The sequence below is a fragment of the Hypanus sabinus genome, unplaced genomic scaffold, assembly GCF_030144855.1.
Source record: "Hypanus sabinus isolate sHypSab1 unplaced genomic scaffold, sHypSab1.hap1 scaffold_333, whole genome shotgun sequence".
NCBI lineage: Eukaryota > Metazoa > Chordata > Chondrichthyes > Myliobatiformes > Dasyatidae > Hypanus > Hypanus sabinus.
The window spans coordinates 264,944-288,694 of NW_026781238.1; the positions used below are offsets into that span (position 1 = coordinate 264,944).

General features: G+C 44.3%; 1 non-coding gene across 1 annotated transcript; it reads left to right on the forward strand.

Moving 5' to 3' along the window:
* The first annotated feature begins 646 nt into the window (after positions 1 to 646).
* trnav-cac (transfer RNA valine (anticodon CAC)) lies at positions 647 to 719 on the forward strand. Its single transcript has one exon. It is a non-coding gene; the product is annotated as a tRNA-Val (tRNA).
* Positions 720 to 23,751: the final 23,032 nt, after the last annotated feature.

The window sequence follows — 23,751 nt, forward strand, 5'->3', positions numbered from 1 at the left end:
CCTGGTTCCCCCGCTCCTTTCCCCGAGACACTTCCCTCATCCAGGACTCTAATCGGAACCATCCAGACAGGCCTGGAGGGTCGCCGGGAGGCTCCTGTTGGCGGGGGGTGGGGGGGTTCTGTCTAGATGTCTTCTGGCAATCGCCTACCTGGCTATGTTCCTCAGGAATTGTGGCTCAATCACCTCGTTTAGTTCCCAATCATTCCCAGGTTCCAATAACTACGAACACCTGCTTTCCATCAGCAAATGCAGGGTAAAAATCCTGTGACCACAACAAGGAGCTGCCAGATCGATGGTTGACTCGTGTTTGAGTAATCTCACCCCATGGTTCTTAGGACGATCAGTTCTAAGTCGAGCATCGTTTCTGAATTCTGTACTGAAACCAAGACCCCGGGTAAACACTGCCTTGTCACCCATTCCACGCCCGTGTTCAGCACTTAGGTTTGTTCCACAGCCACGTCTTTGTAACACTCTACCTATACCCATATTCTAGGGAATAAAGTCCTAAACTATTTAATACGTGTTACTGAAAACGGAAAGTAACAGTGGGCAATGTTTTGTTCTTATTGCTGTACTTCAGAGCAGGGCGGGGAGGGGATGCCTCGGGTCATTGCTCAAGAGCGCAAAGCACTGAGCGCTTTGCACGGTTTCTGTGGTGTAGTGGTTATCACATTCGCTTCACACGCGAAAGGTCCCCAGTTCAATCCTGGGCAGAAACATTGTTTGGGTTTCAGTGCTTCAAATGAACTTGAGATCAACTTTTCAGTTTGTGTTCAAGTTTACTGTCATGGGCATCCAGGTGTAAATATAATGAACATTTGCTTTTCTAACAGTAGCGCATTGTATTTCAAACCTGGCAAAGGTAACTTAAAGAAAGAAGAATTAATAGAAATTATATATAATTTCCAGTCGAATATAAACGGATTTAAACCTAAGGAGGTTCGTGGATAACGTACACTGCGTAACGGGAGAATTAGCCTTCAAAGCTATTGTCATGTATTGTCGCATGAGGATGCATTGTGGTTTCAACGGAGCTCACATCTCAAATGTTGTCATTGAGACTAACATCAGGAAGAATAACCGTGTGCTGCAAAATTTTAAACCTACTTTAACATGTTAAATTGCTTTCTTTTTCCAACCCCCTGTATTCCACCCCTTCCTAGTCCCACCATACAGACTCTCTGTTCAAATTCTTCGCCACGGTCTTCTAGGTTCCACCTTTTCCGTCTGCCTCTCCTCTCTCTCTATCTCTCACTCACCCACCCCCCACACACACACACGCATTCAATCTCTCTGTTTTTCTTTGTTTTCTCTGTCGCGAGCAGCACCACAACCACCCCACGTCAGCCGCGCAAATATTTGTGCTTCTTACAGTTTAAGCCGCGGTGAAAACAGTTGGTAACATCAACACCCAAATTATTCAGGACTCGAATCTGCGAGCGCCCGGTATTTACGGCATTATATTAATCTTCGGTTACCTTCTCGCCTTTATCAATACCGCAGAGATTTGGATTCTAATATAAACTTCGCGATGATTTTCCTGTTACTCCTCTAATTTTACCCCACTTTCTTGTGCCGATAACATCATTCATGGAGAAGTAACAATGTAAAAACAAGGCCGTGCCGGAAGTATTCAGACTGCCTACTCTGATTAACATGCACCGGGAACATCTCTACTATCCATGTACCTATCCGAAATTTTCAAACGTTGAGATCGAGCATGTATACACCACTTGTGCCGGCAGCTCATTCCACACCCTCGCGATCCTCTGAGTGAAGAACATCCCCCACTTCTTCCCACTTGAACTTCTTATCTTTCAAATTTACCCCATCACATCTGTTTGTAGTCCCCACGAACCACAGTGGAGAAAACTTTTTTTTGTATTTGCCGCATCTGTGCCCTCATGATTTTCAATACCTCTGCCAAATCTCCTCTCCAACTTCTACTTTGCAAAGAATGCAGTCCTAACCGATTGAAACTTTCCTTATAATCAATAATTCCATGCGAGTCAATATCTTTGTGAAATGTTGTTGTACTCATTGAACCTCGTGTATACCTTTCCTGTAGAAAAGTAACCGAATCTGCGCACGATACTCAAATTAGGCCTCACCAAATCTTATATAACGTCAGCCCTGAGACCGTTTTGCCCAGCAACCAACCTATTAACCCTGGCCAACCTATTAACCAACCTATTAACCCTGGCCTAACCACTGGGACATTTAGAATTATCAATGAACCTAATAAGAAGTAAGTCTTTTTATTGTGAGAGAAAATCAGAGTCTCCCGAGGATCCCGTGCCGAATAGGAAGGAACATATAATCTTTCTCACGGAGGAAGCCGGAATTAAACTCCGACGTCCCGAATTTTACTGCCTCTGTACCCTTGCCTCGATATATCATGAGTCCACGTCGCCCATCTCTAGTCACTAGTCATAAGATTGTCTCTCATTCGCCGGTTTGGTCTCTTTTTTCCGATTAGGACTGTACCAGCCCTGATGAATCACACTGTTCTCCAGCCTTGTTTTGCATTGGCTTCCCTTTTCCATTCCCTTCAGCATGTCTGGTGCGGTGTTTTGTATCAATAGTTTCATGAGCGCTGATCTCGGAACTGGGTCAAGGGAAACGAGAATCCCAAACGGGGAAGGATAAATAAGTAAATGCAGAACACATTCCAGAATATTTAACAAAATGGTTCAAGGGGTTCCGGTTAAATATCAGAGAATGTCTACAGTATACAATCGGAAAATCTTACTGTCCGTTGACATCCACGAAAAACAGACGAGGGCACCGAGGAATGAGAGACATAAATTACCTCTGAAATTTCCTCCTACAAACCTCAATGCATGCACACTGGTGATAGTCATTTCAAACCTGTCGGACTGATACTGACTCTCTGGTCTAACCATGACTCTGAATCTCATAAGTCTATAAATCCACTCGGTTATACAAAAAAACGAAACCTAATTTTGTCCAAAATCGCCGAAAGCGCATGTTTTTTAATGCAGGCATCATCTGGAAAACATCACCGGCGCCGTTATCAGACTCTCCATATCCTGACTGAAATACAGAGGCCAGACCTCAATGCAATATTTCACATGTAGCCTAATGATAATTTTATAATGAATCGTCAGAAATTTGTCGATTTCCTAATAGTCAATTCATCGACTGATAAATGCAATCATCCCACAGCGCCTTCTCTACCACCCTACCAACATGTGTAGCCGTTTTCAATGCGGTGTGAACTTGGATCCCGAGAACCGTCTCCTCATGAATATTGTTGTAAATCTCAATACTACGAGCAAACTGTTTATTTAGATGTAATGGCCTAATGTACAAAAAAACACAACAGGACGCCCAATCATTAGCAGGAAGTAGAGATAGATGTATATAAGGAGGTAAGGGGAGGATACATTAAAAATAATAGGGTGTAATACTTGATGAATTTATCATCTGAAATACTGCGAGGGACTGCCCAAGCGTCAACAACTTCGATTGGCTGAAGTGCGTTCATTGCTCCCTGGAATGCTTTGTGAGGTTAAATAAAAATGATACTAAAAGTCAAATGGTTGAATTCGATCGCCGTTGAAGGAATGAGTTTGTTCGATTGGCTGATGTGTTAGCGTGGAAGTTGCTTGGGACCGATGGCCATCACTCTGCTGGTTTAGAGGTGTTTAGAGAGAAAAGATAGAACTGACTGCAGACATTGAAGTCTAAGACCTTAAACGCGCGGACCGTAGTTTAGGTGGCATGGGGAAGGACATCGGAAATGACGCCGGAAAAATGTGCAGCCTTTAGGAAAACAGTGGAAGAATGTTCGTGTTCGTGTCAAGGGCAGTGACGACAAAGTTAGGGCAGTTCATTTGGCAATGGTCATGGAAGAAATAAACAGATAATTCCAGATACAGGCAGTTTGGATCAAAACAGGTGACGTCAAAGGGTCATGGCAGCACTTTAGTAGATCCATGAATATTGCTTTTTTAAATTATAGAAGAGAAACGTGAAATACTGCCTTTAAAATACTGTACAAAATTCTTGAGCATATGTACATAGGGTGCCACCGACTTTTGCACCGTACTGTAGTAATTTAATATTCGCACTGTACTGCTGCCGAAAATAAATCATGGCATATGTGTGTGATGATAAACCTGTTTCATTCATTGATTTCAATTGTAGTCTGAGAGTGGGGAGGGGGGCAGGGTGAGAGGGGATTCCAGGGAAAAGCGGATGGGAGTGGGGAAGGAGCGGAAGCACCGGACTGATATTCTGTAATAAACAATAAAGAAATTGTTTGGAATCAATTCTCCTTGCCGGGTATTTCAGGGATTTGTGTGCCCTGGTATAACATTCCTGCCATCTATCCCACAATCCTCCCGTGGAGGTCCATCCTTGTCCAATCCTTATCAGAACCTAATGTATTGAAAGTGCGGGAGACAGCTAATGTTGTGTCCTTATATAAGGGAAGCAAGATACAAGCCAGGGAACTACTGGTTGGACAGCTTTACAGCAGTAGAGAGTCGGCGAATGGATGGGGTTCGGATGGGCAGGATTTACCTGCAGAGAGAAGTAGTATCGCTGACATACAGTGAGTTTGACAGAGTGAGCAAAGTGCAGGTGGAATTCAGTGTATGGAGGTGTGAGGGATACACTTCGGAACGAAAGGTTAATGTGTCGAAACGTTTCTAACTGAAGAAAATTCAGAAGTGATAAATACATAAGGATTTTTGGGTCTTTGTTCTAGATTCCCTGAAGGCTAATTTACAGGTTATTTCGGAGTTATAAAGGCAAATGCAATGCGGGCACTCACTTCAAGGGGACTCGAATTTGCTGCCTCGGAAGGTGTGGAGACCAAGTCACTGGGTCTAGTGAAGAAAAGGGTTTAAATATTTTGATTGGAGAGGTTGCTAACGGCTTATTGGAGGAAGGAGATTGAGGTTGAGGAACAGATCACCCACTAAAGGATAGGTGAAATAATTCGATAGAACGAATGGCCTACTACTATTCCGATATCCTGTGGTTTAATTGTTTTATCCCATGTCAATAGATTGTCTGAATCAACCATCGGGCCTTCACACACAGCCTTACCAAATTGCCTATCGGTGGCTTCTGCTACATTGCGGTCATTACACCTCTTTGTTATTGATTAAAGTACACCCAGGGAAACAAAGAAGGAAGGTTCCTTCCTCATAAATTCAGGCAATAACCTTTAGAAAATGACTCGCTTCAGATGATAATTCGACTTTGAGCAGAATATTGTGAGTAGAACACATCTAAAATTTCATACCATCGCACTGAACACAGGTAAACTCGACAGTTGAAGTTAGGATATCGGTAGACGTGGATATTGCCAGCTGACTGAGAACTGAGAGACGTGCTGATGTTGGATACCATCAGCTAACTCTCTCTGCGGTGCTGCCTGCTCAGTCTGTGCAATCCGAGCCGGTCCCGATCTGATCTCCGGTCGCTCAGTGAATCCCGCCCCTTCTCCGGATGACGGCAGTATTTCCGCTCGGAGACTCGTTTCCTTTCCGTCGCCGAGATGCAACGGCTTTGTAGGTCAGATGAGCGTTGCGTATTTACGCAGTGATGAGGGATACATTATTAAAAGAAGGATGGCGGTAAGGAAAGCGGGAACATGGGGAAAAATGAGGAAAATAAATTTAATGAGTTTAATAACTGGTAGGGGGTTGGCGTCGCTGGCTGTGGGTCTTTTCCCGTGCTGTGTCTCTCGGGCACGAAACCGGTTTTATGCTCCCTGCAACCCCACTTTCCTGTGACGGCCCGTTCTACAGTGTGCAGATGGAAAACACTGTGATTGCCTCTGAGAGGAACTTAAATAGCTAGTTTATTAATTAGTTGAATAATTGACATGAGCGGATGTTTCGCAGCGCTGATGAACTGCTCTCTAAACTTGTTCTGAGTTATTCCATAAATAAAAGTGTTTGTGCAGCAACTGAACACCAGCAGTATGTGTCCAGAGTGTTCAAATATGTATTCCGAATCGTTGTAATTAATCTGATCCAATCCGGCGATGGTGTAATAAAGGAATTCGGCAACATTCACCGACCACAGGATGATGAAGCTTCCGGAGACGGAGAGAAGTAAGATCACAGACCTCCTCCTGCTCTCCATCTCCGGGTCACTGCGGTTCTCCGCCTTGCTCTGACCCCTCAGCCCCTTACGGACGCGACTCGTTACTAAAATGTGTCTGACTGTCAGCGCGTTGAACAATAGTATTAACACGAATGGGAGTAACGGCGTCAGAACGATAGAAAAGCATCTAAATCCCACCCACCCGGGGTCCGTATAGTAGCCCGGCTTTGTAATACAGTCCCAGGGTATATTGTCGATCACTTTCAAAGGACGATATCGAAAGAAGTAGGGCACATCCTTAAAAAAGAGCAGGACGCCGGTTGTTGTCAGAACCACAGCGGCAGTTTTCCCGGTGCAATATTTTGCTTTCTGATTCTGGCAACAGATGGCGACAAACCGATCAAACGTAAAGCTGACGGTGAACCAGACAGAACAGTCTGTGGCTGCCTCTCCCAAGGCGGAGATCACACTGCACACGGGGGTGATGTCCAGGAAAGTCCCGGGGAAGTAATAATAACTGATCCGCCAAAATATGACCGCAAAGATGATGGTTAGTAGATCTGCCGTTGCCATGGCCACCAGGTAGCGAGTGGTGCAGGTAGAGATGCCGCACTTTCCCCGGGACAGGATCGCAATAGCCACTAAATTCACTGAGGGAACAGCAAAAAGAAAGAGTGAATTACTGTCTCTCCGTTCCGTGGGTCTCAGGGCAGAGACAAGCTGGAACTTTGGACTCTATTCATTTCTGGAGGTTTAAAGGTTGCAAAGCGGGAGACGCATATGCCACACACGCGTGCCTGCTGGGTGAAAGGTAACAGTTTTCTGTACTGGATACAGACCTGCGTTTGGGAAGGATGCATTGTCAACTGATCGCTGAGTGTGGGTTGGAGAAATAAACATAAATCTCCTGCCATCAGTTTTTCGACTGATGTGTAAAGGCTGGATACCTCGGCAACTTTCTCAGGGGTTGTGTTCAGATCCCCCTTTCCTGACACACTCTCCATACGGCGGAGTCCCTCTCCCTCCGCCTTGGACGATTTACAAAATTCAAAGCGTTGATTTCACCTGTTCGCATGTCTTCGTCTCCTCCTCGACTCTCCTTTCTCCCCCACCCACAGGCTCGCTTCTTTTAAATTCTACAACTGCTCTTATCCGCGGTTCCTTCTCATTGTATCAGAAAATTCCTAGTTTCGTTTTTTAAATATTCTGGACTTTTTAGACATCTTTCATTTGGTGGTTAAAGCATCTAATTTCTGAAGCAAAGCCAATGTAGATGCTTCGCAGCAGTTTCTCCTTTGGAGTTTGCCTCAAAACACTGCAGATTATTCTAAATTATTTTAGTTTCTGAGCCGAGTATCACATGTAACACAGGCCGTCTGACCTTTAACAAACACCGCTGGTTTGGCTCTTAACTCCCACCCCACTACACGAAAAATAGAATATGCAAACTAACCCTGTTACAGTAAAACACCCACAGACCCTGATTTGAATTTTCTATGCTCCCGATGTTTCAGAGTTTGAATCACAAACGATGTTTACCGGTCTCCCCTGAATCCCGCCGGTGATTAGCTTTACCCGTTCCATTCAAACTTGCAGCAATTCCTTAAAAACAGCGCAATACATTTAAAATTGAATTTGAAGCACAGTGCTTGATCAATACGAAATAACACCAAGGAGGCCGTAAAGGTACCGGTCACGATGAACTATCAGAGTTTACTTTGCCAGCGAATTTCCATTGATAAATCAAAACTGTCTTGCATGAATCCACTTGCCAAATCTTCCGCTCTACATCTCTTTAAGCTACCGGTTTATTTTCAGCCGAGAGCACTGCAAGGGGACTGCTGAACGAACATGCAGTTTGGCCGCAGTGTCTGCACCGCACTCACTGATACACCGGCATCACAACGCTGTCGGTAACTGACCGAGTCCAAGTACTGTGCCCACAAATCTGCAAATGTTAGTTCGCCTCTGTCCTTACCAGGAACACCGATAACGGAAACGATCAGGTAATATATCTTTCTCACACGGTAAAATGTTTCAAGCATTCTGTGTGAGATTCAGCCTGTCTTCCAGCTGCCCGCGATCTCGCTGAAGAAACTCTGAGCTGATGAATCTCCACGGTCATTCATTTATACTCGATCCAGCACACTGAATATTCAATACTGCACAAGGCTGACGTTTTATTGCCCAACAGATAGGGTAAAAATAAACATGATTTCATTCAAGTGAAATCCCAATTGTGATGAGGTGTGGGTAGCTTGACACAAAATTGCAAAATCTCATAAGACGATTCGAGAAGTCAGTGAACGTTGTTGGGAAACGCTCTCCGGCTCATCCCTCGGTTTCATGATTGTTGCTCATCTGGTCCATTCCAAGGCTTTGCTGTCCATCGATTTCGTCATCAAAGGTGTAACATCATGGTTTGCTCTGTTTCACTCCGGAAATTGCTTCTGTTACAGGCGACAACAATAGAAATATGGCGTTTGTATGTTGCTGTTAATGCAATAACCAACATAACCTCTCGTTCCTCTGAATGAGGAAACAAAGAAATAGCGGACGAATTCAATAACTCCTGTCTTTTCCCACCGTGAGAGACGCCAGCAGTATGCCAGTCGAACGAGACTATCAAGCCATAGAAGTTGCTATTACTGAGGAGAAGGAGCCTGGGAGGCTGACAGATGTGGAGTTAAATTTGTCATCTGGACCAGACGGAAGAGACTTTAGTATTCCGAAACAGGGATCTGCCAGACTGTGGAAGCATTAGCGGCGAACTTTCAATACCAATTGGATTTTGGAATAGTCCACATCACTAGAATATAGGAAACGTCAATCCACATAACTTGTTACGAAGAGAGATGGTCAATAGACAGAACATTATACGGCAGGTAGCCTGACCTCAGAAGTTGAAAAGACGAACCTTTATGAAGGATGAGGTCTCGGTGACATGGAGACACATAATAAAATCGGCCGAATTACGGAAAGTCCGGCCTGAAAGCTGTTGGAATTCTTTGTCAACAACAAAAGGCAGATGAGATAAACGGAGATCAATGGATGTTGTTTCATTGGATTTTCAGAAAGCCTTTTACAAGATGCCACACACGAGAGTGCTAAAGAAGGTAGAACGCCATAGGTATTACTGAAAGATGCTATGGTGCATAGAAGATTGGCTGAATGACAGGAAGCAAGGAGAATAAATAAACAGGACTAATTCCTGTCGGCGTCGTTTGAGAAACGGTCAGCCCTGAAATGCCGAGAACGGGTCCCATTCCTCGAAGAACCGAAGTCAGCGTGTAACTCCAGGGCAGGGTCTTCAAAATATTCTGAAAGGAAAAGAATAAAGACATTAAAGATGGAAATAGAACTGTTTCCGAAGATGCAAGCAAATGATTCGCCGTTTAGAGCCTCCTTAACTTCGCCACGTATTCTCGATTTACTCTGGAGCATGCGTCGCCGGCTCTCGTAACCTTCCATCATCGCAGATGTACGTCAGTTCATCGATCTCTGCCTTCAGTGTGTCCAACCAGCGGCTCTGTTACCTCCTGCGGTGCCCAGCAGTACCTCGACGCTCAAACTCACTCATCGCCATGGATTTCATAATGGGATTAGCACCTTCTGATGGGGCCACGTGGTCATGAGAGTGGTAGATCAGTCGTTCAAACCGGCTATTTAATTGTCCTACCCAGGCTTCCGTCAGCCGATGAGCCGGTGATCTTAGCTCTACATTTAGCACACCTCCATTGCTTCCGTCAGGACAGTATGCAGGCCCGACGATCCGAATTCGTCTCCGATCTAGAGAAACTTTTATTTCCTCCTCCGACATCAGTGGAGTTCTCCTCTGGTGATTATCCGCAGACCAACGGTCAGTCAGAATGAACAAATCAGCAATTGCATGCGTTTTTCAATGATATACCGTCTCTGACCTTTCACATGGAAGAAGTATGTTCCCTTCACCGAGCAGTCCCACAGGCTATACGCCTACTCTGAAACTTGTATATCACCCTTTGATGTCTTCCTGGCTACCAGCCTCCGCTGTTCCCTGCGGAGGAGCCCGCGTTGGAGGTTCCGTTAGCCAGAGTCCTGGTACGCTGCTGCTCAGTACTTCGATGAAGACATGGAGGGCCATTCCAGCCGCCATCTATGCCTACTGCCGCCATGAGAATTGCTCTGCCGCCCATCTAGACCTAACAGGCTTGGGGAATTGTCTGGCTGTCCACTTGATATCCGCCCCTGCACAACTACTTTCTCTCTCCGGTTTGAAGATAATCCAACGCATCATCCCAGTCACTTACCGTCTCCAGCCGGCACCGCCCCTCAAGATCACACCTAACAACCACAAGGTCTACCCCAAGCCAGCTGTCTACCCCAAGACGGCCCAACCTACCCGATTCTGCACCTCCGGAACCTCGGACGGTTAAATGTGCTCCAGTGTACACGACTCACAGGTTGTTGGATGATCGAATATAAGGGATGGTGTTTATTGGGTGCCGTTGTTGCATCTTGGATCCTTCGCTCAACGATGATTTCCATCGAATGGATCCGGAATATCCTGGAACGTTAAGGATCGGCCGTCGTTCGTTGCGGGGATCCTGCCAATTCTGCTCCCGATGACATCTCCAAGCCTGCACATGCAGGTCTAAACGCAGCTAGTGGGATTACCCTGCCACCCAGTGAATACTCGTCATCCACAGCCTATTCAACCCCAGCTCTCAACCACCGTCATTGTGCTATCATAGAAACAGCCGTCCGCAACCGGTCATTCCTCGCTCTCACTCTGCCTACATGAAGTATACATTGTTGACCGCTGTGTTTAGTTGCATTTCGCTCTTGTTTCGTGGCCCCTCGTAGCTTTTTTTTTAAATTTTGCCGACTGTAATTAACGTGGCTTATCCATCTCGAAATGGGATCAGTTGCATTCTGACAATTTGGAATCTACTTGCATTGGGGTAGCGACTTAATTAGACATGGAATGGAAAGCCATGTAGGGGAAAGATTATGACCCTGCACTGGTGGTTGGCGGTGCAGCTGCAGAACAGGAACATCTGGTCTAACTCTTACTTGAGCTGTTATTTGCGCTATCGCTTGCGGCAGTAATGCCAATGCGAATGCCGAGAAGTAAAGCCATCGAAGACAATAACGAGAAACAGAAATGCCTAAAATACAGGTATGAACTTAGTTGATCTCTTTGATCTAGCTCATGGACGATCAGCTGACTGCAACGATCGTTCACGGATTTGTATAAATCACTAGCTGAATATTCTACAAAGAGGATAAATTTAAAATATGGATTCTTAGGACTGCATTTCGGTGAATGACCAGCGTACGCTGTGACATCATCACTTTGGTCAGCAACTGTGCAGGAGAAAACATTATCATAATGGTCAACAATCGGCGTGGATTAGTAATGACGCCGTCATCTTTGCCAGAAATGATATCATCATCTCAGCTCATCATCATCTTCAGCAGCAGCAGCAGCAGTGATAACATCAGAGTGGCAAGTGACGTGTTAATCAAAGCGCGGTGCAGACCATTCAACTTATATAACGGAAGTATCTATATGAGCAATAAACCAGACACGTAATCATTCAAACAGTTCAATAGTACAGTCAGGGCGTCGGCTTTATGTCAGCTGTCGTGCTATCCCTGTCCAGGTAGTGATACTCCAGAGAATCAGACAGATGTGGGTGAGTGCGCTTGCTGGACAGTTTAAGCACCTTCATCAAATTGTGTTTCACTTCAATCCCCATCTGCAGAGACCACTTTATTCTTTTCATTTTCTCTAATTACAGCAATATTTACAAATTATTTCAAGATCTTTCACAAAATGCATGGAGGTCGGTGATCAGTGAGGTGCCTCAGGGATCTGTTCTGGGACTCTTACTCTTTGTGATTTTTATAAATGACCTGGATGATGAAGTGGAGGGATAGGTTAGTAAATTTGCTTATGACGCATAGGTTGGGGGTGTTGTGGATACTGTGGAGGCCTGTCAGAGGCTACAGCAGGACGTTGATAGGATGCTAAACTGGGCTGAGAAGTGGCAGATGGAGTCCAACCCAGATAAGTGTGAAGTGGTTCATTTTGGTAGGTCAAATATGTTGGCAGAATATAGTATTAATAGTAAGACTCTTTGTAGCATGAAGGATCAGAGGGATCTTGGGGTCCGAGTCCAGCTGTGCAGGTAGACTCTCGGGCTAAGTATGCATACGGTGTATTGACCTTCATCAACCGTCGAACTGAATTTAGGACCCGAGAGGTAATGTTGAAGCTCAATTGGACACCGGTAAAAACCCACTTTGAGTTTTGTGCTCAGTTCTGGTCGCCTCACTATAGGAAAGATGTGGAAAGGCTGAAGAGGAAATTTGCAAGGATGTTGCCTGGATCGGGAGCATCCCTTATGAGAATAGGTTGAGTGAACTCAGCCTGTTTACCTTGAAACGACGGAGGATGAGAGGTGACCTGATAGAGGTGTGAACGATGATGAAATGCATTGATCGTGTGGATAGTCAGAGGCTTTTTCCCGGGGCCGAAATGGCTGCACAAGAGGGCACAGTTTTAAGGTGCTGGGGTGTGGGTACAGAGGAGATGTCAGGGATAAGATTTGTTTCGCAGAGAGTGGTGAGTGCTTGGAATAGGCTGCCGGCAACGGTGGTGGAGATAGGGTCTTTGAAGAGACATTATTTGTTTGTAATATACATACATGATCTGGATGATGGGGTGGTAAATTGGATTAGTAAGTATGCCGATGATACTAAGGTAGGAGGTGTTGTGGATAATGAGGTGGATTTTCAAAGCTTGCAAGGAGATTTATGCCGGTTAGAAGAATGGGCTGAACGTTGGCAGATGGAGTTTAATGCTGAGAAGTGTGAGGTTCTACATTTTGGCAGGAATAATCCAAATAGAACATACAGAGTAAATGGTAGGGCATTGAGGAATGCAGAGGAACAGAGAGATCGAGGAATAACAGTGCATAGTTCCCTGAAGGTGGAGTCTCATGTAGATAGGGTGGTGAAGAAGGCTTTTGGAACGCTGGCCTTTATAAATCAAAGCATTGAGTACAGAAGTTGGGATGTAATGTTAAAATTCTACAAGGCATTGGTAAGACCAAATTTAGAATATTGTGTGCAGTTCTGGTCACCGAATTATAGGAAAGATATCAATAAATTAGAGAGAGTGCAGAGACGATTTACTAGGATATTAACTGGGTTTCAGCACTTAAGTTACAGAGAAAGGTTGAACAAGTTAGGTATCTATTCATTGGAGGGTAGAAGGTTGAGGGGGGATTTGATCGAGGTATTTAAAATTTTGAGAGGGATAGATAGAGTTGACGTGAATAGGCTGTTTCCATTGAGAGTAGGGGAGATTCAAACGAGAGGACATGATTTGAGAGTTAGGGGGCAGAAGTTTAAGGGAAACACGAGGGGCTATTTCTTTACTCAGAGAGTAATAGCTGTGTGGAATGAGCTTCCTGTAGAAGTAGTAGAGGCCAGATCAGTTGTGTCATTTAAGGTAAAATTGGATAGGTCTATGGACAGGAAAGGAGTGGAGGGTTATGGGCTGAGTGCGGGTCGGTGGGACTAGGTGAGATTAAGAGTTCGGCACGGACTAGGAGGGCCGAGATGGCCCGTTTCCGTGCTGTGATTGTTATATGGTTATTTGGTTATTTAGATAGGTACGTGGAACTTAGAGAAACGGAGGGCTATGGGTAAGACGAGTAATTTCTAACGGGATATGTTCGGCACAACTTTGTGATGCTGTAGTTTTTTCGTTTCTATGTTCCTAAAATAAATCTGTTCGCTTGTTCTACGTATCCATACTATAAGGAATTAACTACGTCGCTTCTTGACTGTAATTAATCTGATTAGGATTGTGCAACAATTCTCCCTTGATGTTGTTGCTACACATCCTGTTTGGAATCACAAAAACTTGTATATTTATCGCAGCATACAATATACATTTGTTCAAATGTTAACTGTATTAATCGTCTAGTAAACATGGGTGAAAGTTGTAAATGATGTCGTCTCGATATTCTAATGCTCTCCGATGGTTCCATTATCAGCAACACGGCGCACCTATTTTCTTAAATTATGTTCTTTATCCACTGAATAATGCCGCGGTTTGCATCGAGCCCGGAGCCCGCAAATATTTGAGCGTAAGACGTCTTGAAAATAAATGAATAACACCGAATTTCATTTAGATATACAAAAATAAAAATATGCCGGAAAATCACTCTCTTTCCCTGGTGGCCTCGAAATGTAAGCACGGCCCAAAATGATGACACAGAAAAAGAGTATTTTCGCTAACCACCTGGTCATTCTTTAAAATAGTAACAAAATGCAAGTTCAACGTCTTTATTTTCTGCTGTCATTTTGGTCGATCGTTGGTACATTGTCCTCACACCTCTGCCTCTAAACTATATTACCGGTAAACTCCAATCGAAATCGACACGTTCCACGGGATGGAAATTCTGCCTGTCATCTCTTTCTTTGCAGCCGATCACGAGTTCCATGTATGGCTGTAGTTTTGAAGTATTGATTCTGCCGTTTGTGAGTTTTGGCATTGCCAGCATTTTTACTCGCTGTCAACGGAGCGGGAATGACCAATAAATTCAAGACCAATGTGTGCCAATATCGAGTGTCAATGTGATCAGATGACTGGGCATCATCGCTGACAGTGTGATTGCGTTGAGGAACATGTTTATAAAGAGGGATATTTTCGCTATGTCCATCAACAGACTGGACGAGCTACGAAAGTACAAATTTTGCCAGAGGGGATACTGAATATGCAGTGACATTCTCTCTGTGTCCAGCAGTGAGACCCAATAACATTGCGTTACAGAGGGAACCGGACAAGCAGGGACATTATCTGTGTGGTTGCTGACAGGTCCGAGTAAGCAGTGATGATACCAGTGTGGCCAGTGATGTACCACTGGAGCGGCAACAGTTCTGTTCATTCCCGTAATGGAGACACCTGAAGGAGGGAAATAACCAATCTGTCATCCTTTGCAATCGATGGTGAAATGCCATGATTTTTTTTGGGGAAAAAAATTCTCATTTGAGCGGTCTATCCATAAGTATTATTGTCATGTTAAACGAAGACTGGTGAATGACACCTGTTCGGTTTTAATTAGCAGACCCACAAGCCTCTGTAGCAGGTCAGGAACAATCACACAATTGGAAGTATTCCATGGATACCACACTCCTTCCCCGCCCTCCCACCCCGGAGTGACCATGTGGGGTTTGGTATCACACAATGAACCGGATCAGGTGACAAGTCTCTCCGTTGCTGAGCATATCGGACACAGTAACCACAACTCCCTAACATTTCCCGTTTGGGGACACACTTTGGGGGTGATAAATAAAGCTCCACACTGTATCTGACCAGTGTCCCAGGGGTAGTCGCCCTCAACACCTTACAACATTCGGCGCAGGGGATTTCACCATTTAGGTGCTAATTTGTTTACCGACTGCCTCTCCTTTTGGAATAAGAATCCCAGGTTAGGTTTCCTGCGGCCGAAGATCTCCTCCAACGCTGCAAGCACAAAATGATTCGGGGAAGAGCGATTTTGCTGTCTGCCCGTGGAACGGAGACTAATGAAAACCGATTGAGAAGTCGGGGACTGATTTATAAGTCTGTTACTAGTAGCGGGCAGTAGGGATAGTTGTTGGGTCCTGAGGTTTGAGCGGTACAAATTGCTGATGAACCTGAGTATCATATACACTCCACCGCGTATCAAACATAATTTTGTTAGATGACGTGCCGAATCTTTGCAAACGTCTAATAAAACCGAAAGGCTGCACTGGCTTCTTTATAACTGACCAATAAGACCATAAGATGACGATGGCATTCGTCTGTATCGAAGGACAATTGCTACTTGTGCTGAACAAACCAAATGGAAATGTGGTCCAGAGCTGACCCCACCCCCCCCGGGAACTATGCTGCTAATGAGAGAGAGAGAGAGAGAGAGAGAGGAAGAACAGGGGTAGAGGCAACTGCTACAGATAAGAGAGAGACGAATGATTTAAGTATTATGGCTTCTTCACTGATGGAAAGGTAAACAATCATTTGCTACAAGGACACTTCTTTGCTCGTTAACATTCTTGCTGAGACAGCAGGGAGTGGCCGAGTTTGATGGACATGGTCATTTGAGTTGATGGTCGGCTGATACACCATCAAGGGGAGTTAAACGACGGGTCTGCGGAGACACAGATAGACAGACCAGTGGACACTGAAAGAGTGTTGGGCACCCACAGGAAGGTGGGGGACTGAAGGATCGGTTCAGGAGAATCGGTCCGGAGCACGGTGGATGAAGGCAGACCGGTGGGGACTTGTGTGCGTCCGCCCTTGCCTGGGTGACGAATCCGTCACAGAAAAACGGTCTAGCCCGGAACGGAAGGGTCATAACCGATGACCCCCAACCGTACAACGGAACAAGAAGACTATGGAAGGTTTGCCTGCTGCAGCTGCTCAACTCTCGCTCTCTCTCTCCCTCTCTCTCTCTCTCTCCCTCTCTCTCTCTCTCCAACATTGCAACACAACAACAACTACCTCAGCACGAACTGAACTGAACTGAACTTTATATTCTTCTATGACAATTCACTTACCCCGAGACATTGATAGAGCTTGTTTCTTATTATTGATTATTATTCCTACACTTCTATGTTTATTATTGCCAACCTGTTTTATAAGTATATTTGCATTATTGACACTGTTTTGCTTATTTTACTAACAAACTCCTCTAGTGACGGTACCACCAGACTCCAACGTATCATTCCTTTCCTGCTGGTCTGTTAACCCAGTCACGGGGTACGTAACAAATTGGTGCATCGTCTCGGGATTTGAATTCGCAAATTGGGGTGCCGGTGAATCGGGATAGATTTCCCTTATCTGATCTGGTTGTGTGAAAAACCAGAAAGGCAGGCAACAGAAATGGATGTTGACGAGTGTCTGTCAAGTCCGAAGCCTGTGGGTTTAAAGACGGCTAAAAAGTCTGAGTTGTGGGGAATGCTGGAGTCCTTGGAACTCACGGAGGTGAAGAAAGGGATGACGAAGGCTGAGATACAACGTAAGATAGCTGAACATTATGTCACGATGCAGATATTCAAGGCGGAGGTGTTAGAACACTTTCCTGCAGGGAAAGGGGAGGTCCAGTTACGTCTAGAATAGATGCGACTGGAGAGAATTAAGTTGGAGGGGGACGAAGCAGAAAAACAGCGACAGTTCGAGAGGGAGAAATGGAAACGTGTGGATAGCGGGGCAGACCGTGGGGAAAGTTTAATTCAACATTTCCAAGACTGTTATTGACACAAAATGCACATTTTAATATTGATCATGACACAATGTATTTTATATATCGTTAATGACATAAAACATATTTACAGATTGTTACTGACAGAGAATCGTATAATTTGTGTTCCGCGTATTATCTGAAAGTACTTGCCTGTGATGCTGCAACAAGTCAGTGTTTCTCTGTCCCTGTACCTTCCCGTACTTGTGCACTTGGTAATAAATTCAACAGGACCTGAGAAATCTCAGTGAGATTTGATTAGTGATGATCATCTTGGCAGCTCGGTAGGTCGAATGTATGAGACAGTACACTGTTAAATGCAAAACCCTGAACAGTGTCGATGATCAGAGGGATCTTAGACTCCAAGTGCATCGCTCCCTGAAAGAGACTGCACAGGTTGATCGGGTGGTTAAGAGGGCAAATGACATGGTTGTCTTTATTAGTTGAAGCAGTGAGTTCAAAAGTCGGGAAGTTGTGTTGCAGCTGTTTCGAGCCTGCGGTCGTACTGTGACTGTTTCTTTAAGAGCGCCGGCGTGAGGAGGCGGGACTATGACGTCAGTCACAGGCTGACAGCGCTGACTGTGGACTGAACCAGAAGAGAGAGAGAGAGAGAGCGATCTGCAGACAGGCAGTCGGCCAGTCTAAAGAGAGAGAGAGAGAGAGAGAGCGATCTGCAGACAGGCAGTCGGCCAGGAGAGAGGGAGAGAGGGGGAGAGGGGGGAGAGGGGGAGAGGGGGAGAGAGAGAGAGAAAGACTGGAAAAGCTGATCGCTTCAGTTAGTCGCAGCTGAGGATTGGAACTCTCCTATGCCCGCAAGAGTGGGTTGATCATCGGTACAGAGAACCGCAACGAACGTGTGTGGCTGTCACTTCGTATAATCCATAGGAGTGGGTTTTGGAATATCTTGTGTTAACCCTTGCCTGGGCATGTTCTTGTGGTAACCCCTGGAAGACGGTATTCCTGTGATAGGTCACTTTCGCTGATGACTCGTATCTGGACAGATTCAGCGGATAAGAACTTCGACGGCGGTTGGTTGAAGTAACGGCCGTTTCTCTACGTTTCACCCTGGATTACAAATATCTCTCTCCCATCATTTATTCCGTGGATTACTGAACTTTCCTACTTTACCATCTCAAGACTCTAAGCTTTGTTCCCTCAGTCTCGATAGTCTGGGAGATATATTTACACACATATACACATAACACTGTTAACTTCCCTTCATTTCGTTAAGTTACTATATTATAAGTCGATACTACTAAAGATAATGGTTTTAACATCAAAACCAGACTCCAGTGTGAACTCCAGTGCTGCTGGTTCGTTTCTAAAACGCCACAGTTTGGAACACATTTTTATAAAACTAGTTAGACCACATCTGGAGTGTTTCATACAGTTCTGGTCGCCCCCATTCTCGGAAGGATGTCGGGGCTTTGGAGAGGGCGCAGAAGAGGTTTACCAGGACACTGCCTGGATTAGAGGGCATGAGCTATAACGAGAGGCTGGACAAACTTGTGTTGTTTTCTCCAGAGCGGCGCAGGCTGGGGTGAGACTGGATGGATGTTAATAAGATTACGAGAGGAATAGATAGAGTGGACAGTCGATATATTTTCCCTGGGGGTTGAAATGTCTAATACATTTAAGGTGAGTGGAGATGTGAGCGGCGTTTGCTTCTTTCCACAGGGTAGTGGGTAAACGGACATCTGTCGGGGGTGAGAGACCAAAGCGGCCACGTGATCCCGTTTCCTGTTCACGTTTCTCTGCAGATCTGCAGCATCTGCGGGTCACTGCTCTACCTATCCGTGTAGCTTCATCTTTCCCCGTTCAGACAAGGCAGTGAGATCCGGATCTGTCACGTCCTCTCGTTGTGGTGGACAATATGGTTTTTTTTCGGCAATATTTTCACCATGTTTCATTCCACTGTTTTTACCTGCTGAAGTGCTGCCGATGTTTCTGGGTGTCTGACCCACTTATGTGAGAATTTAGCTTTTTATAATTATCTGAGCTTCTCATCATTGTGTAAAGTTCAGTTAAGCTTCACTCCACTACTTCCAAAGCAACAACCCAGTCAGTCAAACAGTCGGCACAGTTAAAATAGTTTATTACATCTTTTTTTTTCATTTTGTACTATTTATATAATTTAACAATGTGATATTTATATTCTTATATTAAATCACAATTGTTAAAATCTATGGTTAAAAATTAGGTTCTACTTCTGAACGTATTTCATGACATATGCCAGTGCTATTAAACCTGATTCTGATATTAATATGGGAGACCCACCACCAGTCACCTGATCTCACTTACAGCAGATCGTAATGAGAGATTAAAGCCTTTTCTATTTACTTGCGTTCCTCAGAAAGAGAACTGTTCAGTTTCCTTCTGTGGTTCCAGAGCAGAAGCTCAGTCTGTCTAATATTTGCACACAATTAAAATGGGGAATTTGTATATTATCATCATGCACTGAACGACAGTTCAAATCTTCCCTGACGTACCATCCACACAGATCGATACATTACAACGGTACATCGAGCTGATATACGATAAAACAATAACTGTAACAAAGCATTATTGCTGCAGAGAAAGTGCAGTGCAGATAGACATATGGTGCAGGGTCACGTCGAGTTACATTGTGAGGTCGAGTCCATTTTATCATTCATTTGGCTTATAACTGCAGACAGGAAGCCATCCTTCAGCTTGGTGTTACACAATTTAAGGCTTTTGTATCTCTTCCCCGATGGGGGAGCGGGTTTGCAGCGAGAATGTCCAGGTTATGAGGTTCTTTGAGTGCATGGCCTGCTTTTCCAAGGGAGGGGAAGTGTAGGGAGAGTCCATGGAGGGGAGGCTTGTTTCCCTGATGTTCTCTGCTCTCCAAAGTTCTCTGCAGTTCCTTGCAGTCATGGGCAGAGAAGTAGCCATACGAAGGCGTGAAGTATCGACAAGAAGCTCAGAGACCTCGGCCTTCACCCTGCCTTGTGTAGCTGAATCCTGGACTTCCTGTCAGATCGCCGGCAGGTGGTAAGAGTGGGCTCCATCTCCTCTGTCTCTCTGACCCTCAGCACATATACCCCACAGGGTTGTCTCTTTGGCCCACTCCTTTACTCTCTGTGCACCTATAACACTGTGTTGCCACCCACAGCTCCAACCTGCTAATGAAATTGGCTGACAGCACTACATTGATTGGCCTAACCTCAAATAATAACTTTCAATCGATCAAATGCCTCCCGACAAGGTTCGGTCCAAACATACTTTTCACGCTTCTTCAGGAGATTGGTCAGAGAAAGAGCGATAGCAGAAAAGTTCTTACGAAAATATCCATCCATTCCCAGAAACCTTCTAAGAGCCTTCTTAGCAGTCAGAATAGGAACTTGAGAAATTGTCTGGACTTTTGCCCGAACAGGAGCCAACTTGCTTTGACCAACAACATAGCCAAGACAGGTCACAGTGGCATGGCCAAATTCACTCTTAGCTAACTGTAAGGTTGTCCTGAGAAAGCCTGTCAAACGGCTTCTCGACTGCAGTGATATGCTTTTCCCAAGTGCCACTCCCTGTGGCTAAGTCATCAATATAGGCATCTGTATGTTCTAACCCTCGAATTAGAGAATCAGTCATTCTCTGGAATGATCCTGGACCATTTTTCCTTCCAAAAGAGAAAACATTGTATTCACACAACCCAGAAGGTGTCACAAATGCAGAAATTTCTCTAACTCTGTCCGTCAATGAAACACACCAATACTCTTTCAACAGATCAATCTTTGTAAGAAATTTAGCTTTTCCAACCTTAATGATGCAATCATCCTCCCTAGGGATAGGAGAGGAATCTCTTTGTTACTGAATTTACCTTCCCATAATCAGTGCAATATCTAACACCACCATCAGGATAAGGCACAATAATGCAGGGTGAGCTCCAATCTGATGCTGAAGGACTCATAATACCATTTTCAGCATATATTCAATTCCTTGCTCAGCCAATTTAACATTTTTCAACGTTCATACAATATGGGTGTTGTTTAATCGGTTTGGCTTGACCAATATCTACATCATGTACTGCGACCGTGGTTTGCTTGGGAACATCGGGAAATAAATCTTTAAACATCAGGCTTACTTCCTTCAGCTGTTGTTGTTGCCTTGGCTGCAGATGAGCCGACTTGTTAACAATGTTTTCTGGAACAACTGAGTTCATTAGCCTAACTGGGACCATGTTTGGCTTGTGAAAAGTCTCAGACAAGTCAATTGTTTCATTCTCAGGGTTGCCAGATCCATATGATTTGACAACAACACTCACAGATGGAGCCTGCTTGTCAAAATAAGCCTTTATCATATTTATGTGCACCACCTGTGTTAGTTTACGTTGGTCAGGTGTTTTAATAGCATTATTCAGATCATTAATTTGAGAGACTATTTCATGCGGTCTATTGAACTTAGCCTGAAGTGGATTCATCAATATTGGAGATAAAGCAAGCACTTTATCCCCAACCTGGTATTTTCTTTCCAAAGCCAACTTATCAAACCAACACTTCATTTTGTTTTGAGAAATCTTTAAGTTTTGTCTCACTGGACTATAACTTGTAGTTTATTCTTGAACTTCTACACAATGTCTAACAAGTTAAGATGTACATCCCCATCAATCCACTGTTCCTTTAACAAGGACAAAGGACCCCTCACTATAAATTTTAAAAAGGGTTCACCGAATGCAGGTATAGGGCAGAGTGAGGCCACTAGCGTGACCTGATTCGGTTTACCCACAACTTGACAAGTGTGACAGATTCTGCAAAAGGTCACAACATCTTTCCTCAAATTAGGCCAGTAGAATTATTTCATAACTGTTTACAGTTTTATTCACTCCAAAATGTCGACCTGATGGCATACTGCAGGCCAAAGTTAAAATTTCAGCCATATAACTTTAGGAACTACAACTTGGTGAACAATTGCCCATTCCTCACTCGCTGGTATAGCAGGTGGCCTCCACTTCCTCATTGACACTCCATCCTTGAGATAATACCCTGCTGGCACTTTCTTAATCTCATCATCTGAGAAAGTTGTTTCTTTTAAAGCTTCAATCTCAGGGTCTCGGTTCTGTTCTGCTATAAACTCCTTCCGACACAGGGATAAATCTTTCTCATCAGACTTACGACCTGAATCCTGTTGAAACAATGAAGGCAGAAATTCCCTGACATCATAACCTGAATCCCGATTTTGGCTATCATGGGTATCAGAATCATGCTGCACAGAACCGTCTGCATCGGCAGACTTCTTAGCCATACTTCGAGTTCCTGCGCAGGAAGGATAAATGTTAAAATCCATCTGTGGGTCGTCAGTGGTTGTCTTAGTTGTCAATAGCACTGCAGGAACAATTTTAGGTCATTCCCTAACAGCAAACCAACATCTTCCAATGGTAAAATGGAGCATAATCCGATTTTAACAGGTCCCAAAACCAACCCTGACAGTAAAGTTACCTTGTACAACGGCACAGAAACCATGCCACCCCCAATGCCTTTAATAAGATTTACCTCACCAGTGTTAAGTCTCATCACCAAACTTTAGAATGCTGTCTAATATAAGTGACTGAGAATCGCCAGTAACTTGAAGAATTTTCACTGGTTCTTGGGTTCACCCTTCCTTTACTAATACAAACCCATTTAACATAAAATGATCAACTACTTCTTAATTCGGTCAGATCTCTCAGTCCATAACTGAGCCTCAACAGAATGTTCAGAACCCTGTGGGTTTATAGGTGCTTCAACGTACTGAACACAGGCATTTGGGACTGCCTCCTTTTCCTTTTTCTTCTTCAGGACAGAACAATTAGCCATCATATGACCAGCTTACTTACAATAGTAACAAGCAAGACCAGAATATTTCTCTTTCAACTGCTTCCCTTCATCCTTACACTTGTCACTAGTCCCAGCTGTAATTTCTGGTTTACCCTGGCGATCCCTGGCACTCTTTTGGAAGCTCTTATTCTGGGTAAACTTAAACTTATGAGTTAAAGCAAACTCATCTGCTAATCTAGCAGACTCCTGCAAAGTGGCAGCATCCTTTTCATCTAAATATATTTTTATGTCATCAGGGACACACTTTTTGAATTCTTCAATTAAAACTAACTCTTTCAAGCTATTAAAAATCATCATTTATTTATCATCATCATATATATCATCATATATGTGCACCAGTGATCAAAACACACAGACTTCTCATAAGCAAATTAGATACGTCCGGTTCACAGATTTCCACAAATTTCTAAACTTTTGCCTGTTTGATTCTGGGACCAACTCATAAGCTTTGAGCACAGCCTGTTTCACTATGTCACAATCAGCTGCTTCATCAACTGTCAAAGCAGAATAGGCTTGCTAAGCCTCCCCCTTTGTAAGAGAACCAACCCTCT